The sequence below is a fragment of the Triticum aestivum genome, chromosome 2B (assembly GCF_018294505.1).
Source record: "Triticum aestivum cultivar Chinese Spring chromosome 2B, IWGSC CS RefSeq v2.1, whole genome shotgun sequence".
NCBI lineage: Eukaryota > Viridiplantae > Streptophyta > Magnoliopsida > Poales > Poaceae > Triticum > Triticum aestivum.
Genome location: NC_057798.1, coordinates 709,441,492 through 709,460,056, shown reverse-complemented (window position 1 = coordinate 709,460,056; position 18,565 = coordinate 709,441,492).

Below are 18,565 nucleotides of genomic sequence, written 5' to 3'. Positions count from 1 at the left end.
GTCGTCGTCCTTTTTTTGGGGGGAAGGGGGGAGGAAGGGAGGGGGGTGGGTGGGACACAGCTTCTGTGCCTTAGAGGCACCTGCCTTTGGGTCCGTGACATGTGGGCAAGCCACCTATTGGGCCCACATGTCATTGACACAAATGTAGGTTGTAGGATCGAAAGTATGTCTAGAGGGGGGTGATTAGCCTATTTGACCAAATAAAAATCTATCCTTTTCGCAATTTTAGTTCTTGGCATATTTTAACAACTTTCGACAAGTCAAGCAATCTTATAACACAATTCAAGCAATCATGCAAAGAGTATATGAGCAGCGGAAAGTAAAGCATGCAACTTGCAAGAATGTAAATGGAAGGGTTTGGCGGATTCAAACGCAATTGGAGACACGGATGTTTTTGTCGTGGTTCTGATAGGTGGTGTTATCGTACATCCACGTTTATGGAGACTTCAACCCACGAAGGGTAACAGTTGCACGAGTCCATAGAGGGCTCCACCCACGAAGGGTCCATGAAGAAGCAACCTTGTATATCCCACCATGGCCGTCGCCCACGAAGGACTTTCCTCACTAGCGGTTGATCCTCACGAAGTAGGCGATCTCCTTGCCCTTACAAACTCCTTGGTTCAATTCCACAATCTTGTCGGAGAGTCCCAAGTGAAACCTAGCCAATCTAGGAGACACCACTCTCCAAGAAGTAACAAATGGTGTGTTGATGATGAACTCCTTGCTCTTGTTCTTCAAATGATAGTCTCCCCAATACTCAACTCTCTCTCATAGGATTGGATTTGGTAGAAAGAAGATTTGAGTGGAAAGCAACTTGGGGAAGGCTAGATATCAAGATTCATATGGTAGGAATGGAATATCGTGGTCTCAACACAAGTGTAGGTGGTTCTCTATCAGAAAATGTGAGTTGGAGGTGTAGGTTTGTTCTGATGGCTCTCTCCAAGAATGGAGAGGAGGTGGAGGGGAATTTATAGCCTCCACACAAAATCTAACCGTTACACACAACTTGCCAAACTCGGTGGGACCGAATTGATAAACTCGGTCAGACTGATTCAACAAATCTAGTGACAATTAGGATTTTCGGTGGGACCGACATGCAACTCGATAGGACCGATATGGTTAGGGTTAGGGCATAACGTAATCTCGGCGAGACCGATTACACAAACTCAGTGAGACTGATTTTGGTAATAAGCTAACCAGAGAGTTGGTCAGGTAAAGTCGATGGGACCGATTTGCTCATTTCGGTGAGACCGAGGTGTTTAAAAAGGGAAACAGAGAGTTTACATTGCAATCTTGGTGGGACCGATCGCTCATCTTAGTGGGACCGAAATGTTACGAAGGGAAACAGAGAGATTACAATCCCATCTCGGTGAGACCGAGATCCGTATCGGTGAGATCGATTTGCCTAGGGTTTGTGGCAGTGGCTATGACATCTAAACTCGGTGGCGCCGGATAGAAAGAATCGGTGGGGCCGAGTTTGACTTTTGGTTTAGGTCATATGTGGATGTGAGAAAGTAGTTGAGGGCTTTGGAGCATATCACTAAGCATTTTGAGCAAGACCCTCATTAAGCAACACCTCATCCCTCCTTGATAGTATTGGCATTTCCCTATAGACTCGATGTTATCTTGGATCACTAAAATAGAAAATGTAGAGTCTTGAGCTTTGAGCTTGAGCCAATCCTTTTGTCCTTAGCATTTTGAGGGGTCCACTTTTCTCACCCATGCCATGCCAATCATCGAGCTTTCCTGAAATATTAATCTTGAAATAGCATTAGCTCAATGAGCTATATGTTGTTAGGAATTACCAAAACCACCTAGGGATTGTTGCACTTTCAATCTCCCCCTTTTTGGTAATTGATGACAACATATAGATCAAAGCTTCGACAAATGATAGTAAGAGTGAAAGACATCGTCGCTTTGAGAAGTATGTGATAAGCAAGAGCTCCCCCTAAATTTGTGCATAGTTTAAGATTTGCTTTGGACTGCAAATGCACAAAGAGTTAGGATCATGGGTTACTCTTCCATGTCACATAAATCTTGCTGGAGCGCTCAAAATGATAATAATTAAAATACATGCACTCATCACCAAGCAAAGTGAATGATCATATGGGAATAAAAAGGATAATGTCATCCAACAAGCATTAAGGTAGCATATGATGAAACACATGATCATCCAAGTATCACACACAAGCATAAAGTATCTCAAACAAGAAAATAACAAAGTTCAACCACCAAAGAGAAACGCAAGAGAGAGCAAAAGCAACACTCTCCCTCGAAGCCTATGATCTATACATTTTCTCCCCCTTTGGCAACAAGTTACCAAAAAGTTCATAAAAATGCATAGTGCTGGATCGATACTCAGGTTTGGTCTTCAGGTGGTGGTGTAGATAGAACTCCAAGAACGAAGGCATCGGTCAATGTAGATGGTGCTGGAGGAGTGGGTGCTGGAGCTGGTAGCACTAAAGTTGTAGCTGGTGCAGATGAAGTTACTCTGGTGTCTGTAACAGGCATAGCAGCAGATCTCTGCCCTCTGGGCACTCTAGCAAAAGCATCAGTGGTAGTTTTGCCCTTCTTCTCCTGCACTTCTTCTTGAAGTTTCTCAAAAACTGACTGTATCACAGTGACCTTCACATCTAAGTCATAGAACTTCTGCTCCATGATCCTCTCCAAGCTCTCCTGGTTTCAAGTCAGGGTGGCCAATCATTTCTCAATTCTCAGAGTGGAGGCAATCAAGTAGCCAAGCTGATCTTGCTTGCTCTTCAGAAGATACTGAGATGCCTCATCCATGGTTGGCATCTTTGCAGCCTTTTCAATCTTTGCTTTCTCCCTCTTTGCTTGTGCTTGCACAGAAGATGGTTCATTTTCATCCATAATTACAGTATTGTCCTCAAATTTTGGGTAGATGGGCAGGTGCTCCTTGTCCAAGAGATATGTGCCAGTGCCCATCTTGGAGTTAATCAGCTCTTGGATCTGTGGGACATACCCACAACTTCTCTTCTGATCTGCAGCTGTTCTCTTAATGGTTTCCAGAATTAGGCTCATGACTTTGAACTTCTGTGGGACATCACATATGTGCAGCAAGTTGATGGAGTGCCCTCTGATCATTCTGTAATCTCCTGACTTTGGAAAAAGAGTGTGCCTGAGGATCGAGTTGATTGTAGGCAGACCTGACAGCAAGTGTTTCACTGAACCAAATTGGTGAGTCTCAAGATCTGCATCTGGAATCTCCTTGTACATGCTAGCCATTGAGTTGTGATCCTTCTTCTTCTTGGCATAGACATCCAAGTCATCCTCTCTCTCCTCAGGAGCATTGATCAATTTGGCCCATTCTTCAACTGTTGACTGGTACCTAGTACCTTCAGACATCCAGACAATCCTTCCATCTGGGTAGAAGTGAGTTGTGGAGTAGAACTGCATTATAAGCTCATCATTCCACTTTGTGAGCTTCTGAGGCACAAACTTGTCAACTCCACAAGCCTTGAATCTATCATGGACTCCATGATAGTGCTCTTCATTCTCCTTGATGTACTCCTAGTTGACCCATCTCATGTCACACACTATGGGCTTCTTGTCAAGCAACACTGTCTCATAGAAATCCCGCTGTTCCTTGGTGTGGAACCTGTAGTCCACAGCAGTTCTTCTTCTGATGGCATATGGATTAGATTCTCTCCATAGCCTCAATCCTGAATCCTTTCTGATTTTCATGTTCTCAACTACTGGATGAGCATCGTTGTGATCTGGAATTTTTGGCTTCAACTTTCTCAAGACATGTGACTCATCATCTTCTTCCTCCATTGTAGCTTCAGGCACTGGGCCTTGTTCTTCTCTGCTGCTGGGATGTACCTGGTGCTCCTCTTGGGTGAAGTTTTGTGTTTTGGAGCAGTTGGCTTGGGAGCTTCTTTGGGCTTAGATGGAGCAGCCCCTGATTTTATGGCATCTCCCATGAGCTTCTGAGCTTTAGGTGCTGGTGTAGCAACCTCTTCCTCTTCCTCTTCCATCATTGAGGCCTTCCCAATAACTCTGGCAATGGTCTTCTTGACCCTTTCTTTCCTTTTCTTCCCATCTCCAGTTTCCTTGGGTTCAATATTTAACTCCATTGTCTCTCCTGTGGCAACTTTCCTTGCCTTTGACATGGGCTGTCTTCTTGCTGGCAGCTTAGTCTTCAGACCTGGCTTGGTTGCTGTAGCTGTGCCATATTCCTTCTTCAGAACTTTCTTCTGTGAAGTGGCCTCTTCCTCATCATCCACATAGTCCTCATCCTCAGAATCTAAGGTTCTCTTCTTCCTGGCCCTTGTGGCTGCCTTTGGCAAGTTTCTTGGAGTGCTCCTACTGCCTTCATCATAGCTGTTAGAGGGAGTAGTGCCCTCACTCATGTGAACTTGCTCCTCAGACTTGTTCTGACTATCACTCTGATCTGACATGATGCACACACTGACAGCTGACCCTGTGAATAGATTATAGATGAGGTAGAGTGGATGAGCATCACAAAGTGCAGAGGTCTTTGCAAAAGAGTGAGTCAAAAACTTAGTTTTAGTTTTCCACAGAAAGCATTTCGGATCAACCGATTTGAAATCTCGATGACACCGAAGCAGCTGTTGGAACCTAAACCAGTGAACTCCGTCAGACCGAGTCACAGTTCGATGGCACTGAGACTGCTAGGGTTTCACAAAGACTTGAACTCGGTAACACCAATTTGCAATTCTCGGTCAGACCGAGAATCACATGTGCAATGGCTTGAGCCAAATCGGTGGAACCGATTTCAACAACTCGGTTGGTCCGAGATGGTTTTGGCGGAAACCTAACCCTAAATTTTCAAACCTCAACTAATCTACGGAGTGATTTCGGTGGATAGAGTGATCTCAATCGTGTCAAGATACATGGCAAAAACAATGTGCTAGGAATCAGAGTGACAATAGCACAAAGATCAAGTCCATACCCTAATGTGGTGATGGACTTGCTACGGAGGCAACGACGGAGACGATCCCATTGACGACGGTGGAGACCAGTGGCAGGAGGCATCTAGTGACGAGGAGGATGATCCGGAGACCTAGGGAGGCAGAGCAGGTTGAGTGCGGGCGAAGGAGTTCGGAAAATTTTCGAAATTTTGGCCTGGGGATATATATAGCCTAACCCTGTCGGTGTGACCGAGTGGAACAACTCGGTGGCACCGAGATGCATAACTGTAAGCAGTTACTGCAACTCGGTGTGACCGAAAAGTTCAAATCGGTTGCACCGAGATTGAAAACTTAGATCGACTTAGTGATCTCGGTATGACCGAAATGGATGAATCGGTCAGACCGAAATGCACAAAGAAGTTTTGGAAGTTTAAGTCTATGACAAATCGGGGACTCCGAGTGCTCCTCACACAGAGTGGTTCGAACCTGACTTGATGAAACTTTGTGATGTAGCATGAATAGAGTTTGAGATGAGGAAAGCATAGATAGCTAGAGAAGGTTCTTAAACATTCTTGTCCATCCACTTGGCAAAAGAAAAAGAAAACCAATCAATCAAAACAACAAGTGGATGTACTCGAATGAGTAAATTATGCAACCAACATGCTCACACAATAAAATGGCAAATGAAATATGTGGCAAAGCATGCACAGACAATTCTAGCATCTATCAAGCAATTGGCGATGGCTAGGTCATCTATATATGAATATATTGACTTAGGGGTCAAATGAGAACATTTGATCATAGGTCATACTCATCGTTTAAGCACAAGTGGGGTTACCACTTTTACCTAAAGCATTGTTGTGTTCACACCATTAGAGTTGCTTTAGCTCAATTCTTAGAGTAAAGCTCCCCCTAGATGTGAGATCCCCCCTAAGAGGGATGAACTAACCTTGGGTTTGTCGATGATGACTTCATGTAGGTGTTGAAGATATGGATGCTCAATGTTGGAGTAGATCTTTTGGAGCAATCCTTTGGAGTGAGTTGCACTTTCAATACCTACATGGGTTAGTCCCACAAGGAACAAACAAGGATATCCATAGACAGAGAGTGATGCACACACAAGATGATGTCTATGAAAGCATTTGGTTCCCTTGTCCCTTGTCTTACCAACAAGAGGTTTGTGACTCCTTGAACTAGTGCAAGATGTGGAAGTTGATTGTACTTGTTCTTGCCAAAATGATAGGAGTGAAGTATGTTGGCAGAGTCAGATCAAGAACTCTCTAGTTCTTCTTCTTCTGGATCCACACCATCTTGATGGGAATCCTCAGAGTTGTAGTTGTACTTGATGAAGTAGAACTTGATGTAGTCTTGGGAACCCACTTGACCAAGGCTTTAGGTGCTTCTTCAAATGCATCAATTTCCTCTTGAAGCTTATCCTTGCCTTTTTGCTTGTGGTTTTGTGGTGGAAGATCATCTTGAGCTTGTGTCCCTTTGAAGGAAGTAGGATCATACTTCTCTTGTTGAGGAACAAACTTCGTCTTGGGGTATTGATCTTCTTCCCACTCAACTCCATTGGCATTGAACTTTCGTTCAAAACCAACACCTTGGTTCTTCCGGTGCCTTCCTTGCTTGCGTACAATTTCCTCGAATTGCTTACTCCTGGCAAGGCTCTTGTAAACACCTTTCTCTATAATTCCCTTCAATAAGCTATTTTCTTGATCAAGTGTAACTTGGCTAAGAGAATCATTAGTGGAATCAAGAGAACTACTAGAAGCAAGAACATTGGATTTAGCATGATTATTGTTACTACTAGAGGAAGAATCTTTCTTGTTCTTGTTACTAGACTTGACTTGAGTCATGTAAGTGGATAAGTGTAAACGCTTGGCAATGTAAGAAGAAATTTTCTTGCGAAGATCATCATTGATTGCCTTTAAGAACTCATGCTCTTGCTCAAGATTGAGCTTCTCAAAACGTAATTTCTCATGAGTCCTTAAAAGTTCTCGATGATCTCCTAAGATAGTTTCATGAGCTAACTTAAGAGTGCTTAATTCTTTAGTTAGAGACTCAATCTTCTCCTTATCATTGTCATTCATTTCATCTTGATTAGCATGATTAATTGACGTTTCATCATAGTATTTATCACTAGAGTTGTCAACAAGTAAATCATCATCACCTAGCAAGTCATCTTCATCGCTATTGAAATCAACATACTCGGGGTGTGTTACCTTTGGACCTTTGGCCATGAAGCATCTTCCAATTCCTTCATTTGGTGAATCAAATATGTCATAGGAGTTGGTTGACACAAGTGCTAGATCGGCAACACCTGCATCTTGAGTATATTCAGAGTCGAAGTGATAGCTTCTCTCGGAGTGATTGTCGGAGTCGGAGCCGAATACTCATTCACCAACATGAGCTTGATTTCTTTGTTTTGTGTAGCTCATTGATGACTTTTTCCTTCCTTTCTGAATCCTTGCTGCTCCGGTATGTTCTTCATTCACAACGATCATCTCTACTTCTTCTCTCTCTTGATGGTGATTCTTCTCTTCTACTTCTTCTTTTTGGCGAATCTTCTCTTCTCTTGTAGGGCGCCGTACACTCATTGGAGTAGTGTCCGGGTCTTCCACAATTGTAGCAATTACACTCTCGACTAGAAGATCTTTTGTCGTTGTAGGACCTTGATTTGGAACTTCTTTCTTTGCTTCTACTCTTGTAGAACTTGTTGAAGTTCTTCACCATTAGGCTCAATTCTTCATTGAAAGTTTGTTTCTCACTTGATGATGTGGGAGCTTCACATGAGGCTTTGTAAGCACCACTTGACTTGTTATGGAGCTCCTCCTTATCCTTGAGTGACATCTCATGAGCAACGATTCTTCCAGTGACTTCTGTTGGCTTGAGATCTTTGTAATTGGGCATCATTTGGATCAATGTGCATACGGTATCATATTTTCCATCCAAAGCTCTTAGGATCTTCTTGATGATGAATTTGTCGGTCATCTCTTCACTTCCTAAGCCGGCAATCTCATTTGTAATAAGAGCAAGCCCAGAGTACATTTCAGCGACACCTTCACCATCCTTCATTTTGAACTTGTCAAGTTGACTTTGAAGCACATCCAACTTGGATTCCTTGACGGAGTCGGTACCTTCGTGCATATCAATCAAAGTATCCCAAATTTCCTTTGCATTCTCAAGGCGGCTGATTTTGTTGAATTCTTTGGGGCACAATCAGTTGAAGAGGATATCACAAGCTTGAGCATTGTATTGCAGCGTCTTCAACTCTTCCACGGTAGCTTCATGGTTTGGTTCTCTCCCATCAAAGAATTCACCTTGCAAGCCAACACACACAATAGCCCAAACGGCGGGGGTATGTCCAAGAATATGCATTTTCATCTTATGCTTCCAACTAGCAAAATTAGTACCATCAAAGTAAGGACCTCTACGGTGGTAATTTCCCTTGCTAGACGCCATACTCTCTGTCACGCCCAATATGCGACCCTATCCAAAAGGAACTCGAAGGTCCCACCAAGGATAGACCCGCATATTGAAACGCTTTTGCAAGGTGGATATCATTACATCAACATTACATAATAGATGGGGATACATACAAAAGGCATACAGTGCCACACGAATACAACAACATCTCACATAAGAGCGCCATCCGACTACGGATGAATCACAAATAGAAACTCAAACGACATCCACCCTGCTAGCCCAGGCTGCCGACCTAGAACCTATCCCCTGATCGAAGAAGAAGCAGAAGAAGGACTCCAAAACAAGCAAACATCACTCTCGCGTCATGATCATCGCATAACCTGTACCTGCAACTGTTGTTGTAGTAATCTGTGAGCCACGAGGACTCAGCAATCCCATTACCATGGGTATCAAGACTAGCAAAGCTTAATGGGAAAGGAAGGGGTAAAGTGGTGAGGTTGCACCAGCGACTAAGCATATATGGTGGCTAACATACGCAAATAAGAGCGAGAAGAGAAGCAAAGGAACAGTCGTCAACTAGTAATGATCAAGAGGTGATCCTGAACTCATACTTACGTCAAACATAACCCAAAGACCGTGTTCACTTCCCGGACTCCGTCGAAAAGAGACCATCACAGCTACACACACGGTTGATGCATTTTTTTGACTATGAACAGTAGGGTAAAACCTCACTGCAATTTTTATATTAATGAGCAAATAAACAAGTAGTCTTGTAGGCTTGAGGTAAGCCTACAGAAAAAAAACAAAAAGAAAACTAAAAAAGAAAGACTAATAAAGGAAATAAAAAGAAAAGAAAAAGAAAAGGGAAAAAGCTATGAGTAAGCACAAATAGAAAATTACAAAAAGTCTTCCAGCCATTGGTTGAAATGATTCAAATGCTTCTTCTTCATTCTGAACCTTAAAAGTTTTAGCTCCTCCAGGAAAATGAACCTCCAACCTTGAAAGGATGGTGTAATGTTTTCGAATATTTTGCTATTTCTGCTTATCCATATGGCCCATGCTCCTAGAATGATTATCTCCATGTAAAAAGGGTATTGCAGTTTGTCCTTTAGATCCTGGAATGCTTCCAGAACTGACAGGTTTTGTGTTCTAGTTGGACAAATGTAGTCCCAGCATTGTTGCACAAATGGGCATCCCCAGAAAAGGTGATGAAGTGTTTCTTCCTGCTGACAATCATTAACTGCACAGTTTTATGCTTCCAGCACAAAATTCTTCCTTCTAAGCAAGTTTCTAGTGTTAACTCTGTCATGGAGTAGTTGCCAGAAGAAAACTTTATGTTTTGGCTGACATGAGCTTTGCCAGATCCAACTGAAATGGGAAGGTGTTTGCTTGTGACCTATTAATACCTTATATGCTTTGATGGAAGAGTATGTCTCCTTACCCCAGATGTAACTCCAAGTATCTAGAGATTCCAGAAATTCAGATTGTCTCATACAGATGCAAATATCCTCCATTTCAATGAACTCCTCATATGCCTCTGTTGTCAATGGTAAGAAGAATAGGTCCTGAAGGTACTCTGTCTGCAATACATGTTGTATGTTCATCTGTGGGTTTCTCACAAAAGAGTACAGGTGGTGTAACTTGTGCTTGAGTACAGCCTGGTGCCAAAGATCATCCCAAAAATAAGCACTGATCCCATCTCCCACATTGCATCTAGCAATAGCTTTGTAGTGATCCAGAAGTGCCAAGTTTGATTTCCACCAAAAGGAACCCACCATGTTGTCTCCTGGTAACTGTCCATCATTGTAGTAGGTTTCCCATATCAAGTTGACCCATGGTATATCATGCCTGTTGAAAAATTTATGCAAGTTCTTCATTAGCAGTGTTTTGTTGTCAGTATATATATCCAATACCCCTAGACCTCCCTGATCTTTTGGTCTGCACACAGTAGTCCAAGCAACTAGAGCAGGCCTGTGGTCCTCCATATCTGGGCCTCTCCAAAGACAGTGCCGTAGGTATTTTACAATCTGCTTTTTTATAGTGATTGGGATGTCCAGACATGTCATGAAGAACACAACCAAAGAAGTTAGCACTGACTTTACCAGCGTCAATTTTCCAGCCTGTGTCATGAAGATGGATATTCCTGCCAACCTTTTTGCAATCCTGTTGACTAGAGGCAAACATTGTTCCACAGTGGGCTTGTAGATACCTAATGGAAGTCCAAGGTAATTGAAAGGGAAGTGTCCTCTTGCACATTGGAGTGTGTTTGTGAATAGATCAACCCTATCTTCATTAATGTTTAGAGGAACCAGAAAAGACTTCCCATAATTCACTTTGAGTCCTGTAGCTGAGGCAGAAGTGTTCAGTAAAGCTTTCAGACAGAACAGTTGCCTAGTATCTGCCTGCATAATCACTAGAGTGTCATCTGCATATTGCACAATTGGGAAATGTGGGCAGGAGTTCACTTGCAGTGGTGCAGATAGTAAGTTTAACCTCATTGCTCTGTTTAAGATAGATTGTAACAGATCTGCTGCCAGCACAAAAATTAGTGGGGAATAAGGATCTCCCTTTCTTACTCCCCTTTTGATGTAGAATTTTTTCCCTGGTACTCCATTTAGAAGTACAGAAGATGTTGCTGTTGAGAATAGGCTTTTCATCCAAGAGATCCACCTGTCACCAAAACCTTTGGCTTTAAAAATGTCCAATATTGCTTCATGCTCAATTGTATCAAAAGCTTTTTCAAAGTCCAATTTAATAACTAAGATTTCCTCCCTGGATTTATGACATTGGTGGATGTATTCATAAGCCCATCCTAGGCAGTCCTGAATCACTCTGTCTTTAAGGAAGCCATACTGATTGATATGTACCATCTGCAGAATTACTCCTTGAAACCTGTTTGCCAGAATCTTTGTAATTATCTTCAGAACCCCATTAAGCAGAGAAATGGGTCTGAAATCATTTGGAGTAAGTGGTACTTCTTTTTTAGGAATAAGTGTGATGAAGGATGAGTTAATGCTCTCAAGATTGACATTTCCAGCATGAAAGGCCATTATAAGTTCAATGACATCTAATTTTATTGTATCCCAACAATTCTTGAGAAACTCATTATTGAAACAATCAGGACGAGGAGATTTATCATTTGGCAAATTCTTGACCACATCCTCAATTTCCTCTATAGTGAAAGGTTTTTCCAAGTCAATGAAAAGTAGTGGGTCCACTGTATGTTCATACAATTCCTCAAGATTGAAGTGCATACAATGGCCATTTGTCTAACCCAATCTGTTCTTGAAAGCTTCCCATAGAATTGCTGCCTTTCCTTCATGGTCAGTAATTTCTACTTGGTCCTTGTTTACCAGCATAGCAATTTGGTTATGTCTGTGATTGATAGAAGCTTTTGTGTGAAAGAATTTGGTATTCTCATCCCCAAACTTGACCCCTTTAATTTTCCCTCTTTGCTTCCAGTATACTTTTTGATTGTTGAGTACTGTGAGTAAGAAGTCCTTCATTATGTTTCTGCAGTTGGTTTCAAATAGTGACAAAGCCCTGTATTCCTCAATGAAGTCCCAGAGGAAAATAATATCATTCAACTCTGCAATCTGTTTTTTGTGACAGGATAAAGATTTAGCCCAAAGTTTGAGAGCTCTTCTAACATTCTTGAACTTAGCATTAATCTTTTTTGCACAATCAGTGTGGCCCACTGGGATGTTCCAAGCATCATGTACCACTTGTTTGAAAGAGCTGTGGCTGAGCCAGTAATTTTCAAACCTGAACACTCTGGATTTTGGAATTGATGTACCAATCTTTATCATGCATGGAAGATGATCAGATATAGGTTTAGCCATGGGCAAAGCAGTAGTGTCTGGGTAGCTGGTCATCTAGGCAGCAGAGATGAAAAACCAATCTAGTTTTTCTAATAAAGGGTTGTCTTGCATGTTACTCCAGCTAAATTGCCTTCCTTGGAGGGGTAGTTCAATTAATCCCAATTCACTGATGGCTGCATTGAACATAAGCATTTCATTTACATCACCTCCAGGTTTATTTCTGTCCTCAGGTTTTCTAACGAAATTAAAATCACCCATGATAATCCAGTCCACATCACTAGGCATTTGTATATTTTCAAACCAATCAATGAATTCAATCTTTTCTTCAAGATTGCAGGGGCCATAAATATTTGTGAGAATCCAAGACTTGGAGGATGTTTTGCAGGTGAACTGCAAGGATAATGAAAATTTATTTTGAAACATCAACTCCCTAGTAAATAATGCACCATTCCAAGCAGTAAGGATGTCACCTGAAGCCCCAATGGAGGGAAGGTATTCAAATTTATTGAATCTCTGTGGGCAAATTTTATGAATATATGTTAAATCAAATATCTCTCTTTTTGTTTCCTGAAGACAGACTATACCAGCTGCACTTTCTTCCACTTTTTGCTTAATAGCTAACCACTTTTCTGGAGAATTAATACCCCTGACATTCCAGTTCAGTATATTCCAGGTTCTGTTGTTATTCATTAATAACCAGACTTTTGTGTCCTTGATCACCCGGGTCCAGCCCTAGATGTCTATCCCAAGATAATTTCAAGTGTTTCACCACTGTAACAGTTGGCAAACAAATAGACCCCTCATACAAACATGTCACAGAGATGTTGATACTACCTTGTCCTGGGTACAAAGTATCTTTCTCTGGGTAAACTAGAAATATGTAATTTTCAGTCTTTAAGAGAGTACATTCCAAAAGAGAACAGCAAGATACTCTGCTATTCCAAATCATCTTGTATGACACTATCATCATCAACTTAAGTTGGATGTGTCTTCCTGCCCAGTGACCTTGGACACCTTGGCCACCTCCTCCTGTCCCTTCTTTTTTGGTTTCTTGGATAGCTTTCCATGCAGTTCTTCCTCAGCAACCTTATAGAAAGATTTAGTTAGATTTTTCACCACAGTATTCTGAATAGCAGGTGGAATAGCATTACATGGCAAACATGCTTTAGTGTCACAAGTTTTCCTTCTATAGCCCATGTTATCTTTCCTAATCCTGTCACTTCTTCTTACCTCAGTCTCAACCAGAGGCTCCTTGTCCCTTCTCTTCCTTGAGATAGCCTCCCCAAGTGGCAGTAATTTATTGGGAGAGACTTGCTGCAGTGGGCTGCCTGCTCCACTGGAAGAGTGTGCTGTTGGACTAACACCTTCATTTTCTTTTCCCAGTCCTAGTATGAAATCTTTGCAGGTTGGTGCCTGGGTAGTAGAGCATCCATCAGGTATATTAAATAACATAGTTTCCTCTTGTGTTCAGTTGGCAGTCAATATTTTCCATACATCAGACTTTAGTAAGTGCATTGTCCAACTAAATTTATCAGGTGTTAACAGCAAATGTATGATGAAGTTGAACCAACTTACAGGTATTTCAATTTTGAAAGAGTTCTCTGCTCCTTGGGTTGCAGGTGCAAAGTGTTTGATCCACAATCCCAGACCTTCTTCAGACATTAAATGAGAACCAGCAATAATATCCAATGCATGATTCTGAGCCAGCTCATGTAAATCAATCCTAGAGGGGGAGCTGGGCAGAGAGAAATCACCATAATTACCTGAATTGTTTTTGTCTGTAGATGTGCCCACATAAGGATTTGGAACATCTTCCTTGCCCTTCTCATTAGTTAGCAAGTTGTGGACAGGAAGATCATCTCTTGCCTCATTCTGATTGACTGGGCTTCTGACAGAAATATGAGCTTCAACTACCTTAACTTCCTCCCCATTCAATTGATTCACATGTGGGTCCACTTGGGCCTCCAGAGCAAGAACCTGAGGTATGAGAACATGCTCCAAAGCAGGAATTTGTTGTTCCTCAATTTCTAAATTGTTCTGAAGTGCCTGGTCCTCCTCTTCTTCAACTGCATTATAAGCCAGAGCAATGTTTAACAGCCCTTGACCAACTTGAGGGGCATGAAATCCCTGATTAACTTCCTCACTGGCAGAGTATGTCAGAGACAGCAGACCATCAGAGAGGGAAACGGTTGTTGTAATGCTGCTATTTGGTGCACCCTCATCTCGCAGGATAGGAATGACCACTTGCTGCTGCTGCTGCTGTGGAGGCTCTGGTTGGGGAAAAGCCCAGTGCTGCTCTTGTTCCTCATGTTCTTCCCAAGCATCCCAGTCCTCATTCTGGGCATGTATATTGTGATTTGGGATCGGCTGGAAGCCTGGGAAATCATTTGCATGTTGAGGGATGGGGTGTGGATCCACACCATCAGGTGGGATTTGATCTTCATCTGCAGGTCCACCACCTAGCATTTCCTCAAAGAGAACCTCAACAGAGCAAGTCCAAGAATCTTCCTCAAATCTCTCTCCTTCAGACCATCTTATGCTTTTAGGAACTTCATCAAGCTCTGTCACTCTGGCCTTAACAAGAATTTTACCCTTGAGGGCATCCTCTTTCTCCCAACTAATGATTTTTCCCCATTTAGAGATGGCGGACGCAATATCGTCAGTGTTACAAAAATCAAATGGTACTCCCACAAAAAGCAACCAAAAGACCCTATTGAAATGCACCCTGCACCAATTTCTACCTTCATCGTGCTTAGTAAAGGAGATAAAAACATCACCGAATGCATGTGGTCCTTGTTGAACAAGCCTGTCTCGATCTCTAACATGCCGAAACTGCACATACGCCTCCCCGAACGGGCAAGGCTGAATTTCTCTGAATCCAACTTGGGCCTCTTCTTGAAGAAACTCTTGTATAACACCACGAACATTTGGAAAAAATACCTCATTCGGGTGGGGATGGATGCTGGCAATCGCCCAATCCTCGTGGCGCCTAGGGCGGTGAGGTACTATGGCTCGAGAAACCCCTGTTCTTCCTGGAATGACCTGAACTTGAAAACCATGCGGCACAAAAGGCTGAGGATCGATTGGGATGTTGGCCACCGCTCGTGGCTCTGGCAAGGAGGCCACCAGAGCCCTCTCTAGTTGCAATGGCAGCGCCGGTGAGCTTGTCGATGTGCTAGCGGTGTTGGGGGTGGCAGCGGTGGAGAAGACAGAGTTGGCAGGTGGAGTGGAATGCGAGGAGGCAAGCGTGGGTCTCGGCTAAAAGTTTTGGAATAAATCCTTGACCAGCTCCTTAAATGATGTGACTTGCCTAATCTGTGCCACCGGCCCAATACAGTGAAACCAGGACTCTACTTGGCCCTCGGCCCAAGCAGCATCCGGAGGGCTTGGGAAAGAGCTAAACAGAATAAAAGGCCAAAGCCCAGTCAAATTCGGAGTAGTGCAAAAACGAGCAATGTGGCCGTTGGCCCCGCATGCATGGCAAACCACATTATGGCGTGCAACGTAACGTTGCACTTCATTGTGCGGCCATTGTGGCCTAACCTGCGCGGAATTAAGCTGAGATGAATTTTGATTAATGCTGAGTGAATTGTCCTCCTGATTGAGACCCGATAATCTCTCAAAAACCGATTCACTCGATCTAACCATGTCGGAGTAACTCCGGTGATCACCGAAATGAGGAACGATGGCCCTGCCAGCCCTTCCAACCAAAGTCCATTCTTTATCTAGCTCTTCATAGTAAAGCGCTTCCTCTCGGCACCAGTTCGGGCCACCAAAATTCCACAGGTTAAAAACAACCTCAAAATCTTTTTCCTTGATTCTACCCGCATTATAGATCTCAAAACCCACCGACTTTGAGGCTACTGAAAACTTGAAAGATCTATCCCGAAGAAGACGAACACGAAAGCCTTGTGCATAACCACCAAACATGGCAAGGAGGGAGATACTAACCGTGTGCACATCAAGTTTGAAAGATACACGGCAGAACGAGACCACCATTGTGAACTCCTTTTGGTGAAAGCCAGGAGAGAACACCACTGGGTGGCCAAACTTGGTTCTCATCTCCATCTGGAATCTCTTCCCACGGTCAAAGTTGAGATCAAACGGCGCCATCTTGGGCAGGGTGGGTGGCTACCAGGGACGGAGTGGCTAGTGGTAGGAGGTGGGTGGCCGCCGGGGCCGGAGTGGCCACCGGCGCTAGGAGGAGGGAGCGCAAGGTGGAGGGAGCGCTAGGAGGAGGGAGGTCTATCCTTACTTGGGTTGATATTTTAACTAAATCAAGTGTCAAGTTATCTACAACTGGACATTAACAAATTTCCATCTACCACATAACCGCGGGCACGACTTTCGAAAGATAATACCCTGCAGGGGTGTCCCAACTTAGCCCATGATAAGCTCTCGCGATCAACAAAGGATATACCTTCTCCCAGGAAGACCCGATCAGTCTCGGAATCCTGGTTCACAAGACATTTCGACAATGGTAAAACAAAACCAGCAAGACCGCCCGATGCGCCGACATCCCGATAGGAGCTGCACATATCTCGTTCTCAGGGCAACACCGGATGAGCAATCCGTACAACTAAAACCAGACCTCAAGTTTCCTTGAGGGGGCGCTGCAAAGGGCTCTAGTTCGGACCAACACTTAGACAAGCATTGGCCCGGGGGGGGGCTGAATAAAGATGACCCTCAAGAGAGCGATTCCCAAGGGAAAAGTAGGTGGTGGTGAGGCAAATGGTAAAACCAAGGTTGGGCCTTGCTGGAGGAGTTTTATTCAAAGCGAACTGTCAAGGGGGTCCCATAAATCACCCGGTCGCGTTAGGAACGCAAAATCCGGGAACATAACACCGGTATGACGAAAACTAGGGCGGCAAGAGTGGAACAAAACACCAGGCATAAGGCCAAGCCTTCCACCCTTTACCAAATATATAGATTCATTAATAATATAGGAGATATTGTGATATCCCAACCAAAATCCTGTCCACCATGGAGCAATCTTCAACTTCACCTGCAACTAGCAACGCTATAAGAGGGGCTGAGCAAAGCGGTAACATAGCCAAACAACGGTTTGCTAGGAAGGGTGTCAAAGGTTAGAGGTTCATGGCAATTTGGGGAGGCTTGAAGAACAAGTTATAGGAAGCGCAGCATAGCGATAGAACGAAGCAACTAGCATAGCAATGATAGTAGTGAGATCCAGGGTCGCGGTCATCTTGCCTGAAATCCCGCAAGGAAGAAGAACAAGTCCATGAAGAAGATGAAGCCTCGAAGACGAACCAAGCGGAGACGAACGAATCCTCACGATCGCAACGAAACGGGAACTATTGAGAAGAAGCACACAACATAGTAAACACACCACACATAAACAAGACATGATGCACAACAAGCATGATGCATGACAAAGCTACATGGACCTACTCATGGCAAGAGATGATGCAAACAAGAACAACACATCAAGGCAAGTTTAAATGAGGCCGGAAACACCATGTAACAATTCCGGTAAGTCCTCATATGCAAGTTTCAAAGTTGGTCCAGATCTGATCAAACATTAAGTTGAAGTTGTTAAACAGCAAGTTAAGATGCACCAAGAGGATATACACGAAATTCTAGTCAAGTTACATATAAAGTTCATTAGATTCGGAGCTACGGCCTAGAAGATATGAGCAAAACAAGTTAAGCATGGCATTGATGCAAAATGCATGAAAACATCAAGCAAATACCTCAAAACAAGGATGCAACACGATAATATGAAACTACATGAAAATCTAAGCAAGTTTCATATAGAGCACACTCAAAACGGAGCAACGGTTCAACACATACACTCCAAACATGATATAACAACAATCTGTCCAAAACAGCAACTAGGAATATTGCAAGCATCAAAACAATAAGCTACAACATTCCAACATAAGAACAAAAGGCATGGACATGAAGTACAGGTAATGCATGACAAAACATGAACACTGAGCTATCTCCAGAAATCACTAGAACGTGCTCAAAAGGACATGTCAAGATTGCAAATAATAACAGTTTCAGGCTTAGCAGAAATAACCTCAGGTTGCAATGTTTAGAGCTATCAAACAACATGTTACAGGAACTTATCATGGCAAAAAAAGGCATGGCATGAATCTACTAATTACATAGAACAAAAGTCCCTTAGTGAACATGAGCCAAAAAGGCACAAAAAATATGATGGCACCCATGTAAACATGTCAAGTTATATGACAGATTCATACATGGCAGGAACAACAATAAGTAGGCATGTTGGTGAGCTTGTACCACTCACCACAGAGCAATACATGGCATTAAAAGGCAACCAACAGTAAGAATACATGTTTATGAAGCTAAGCATGGCAAGATCAAGTTCATAGGGTACATGGATCACTAGCAAAGATCATGGCAAAACTGAACTTAATGTTAACAGGC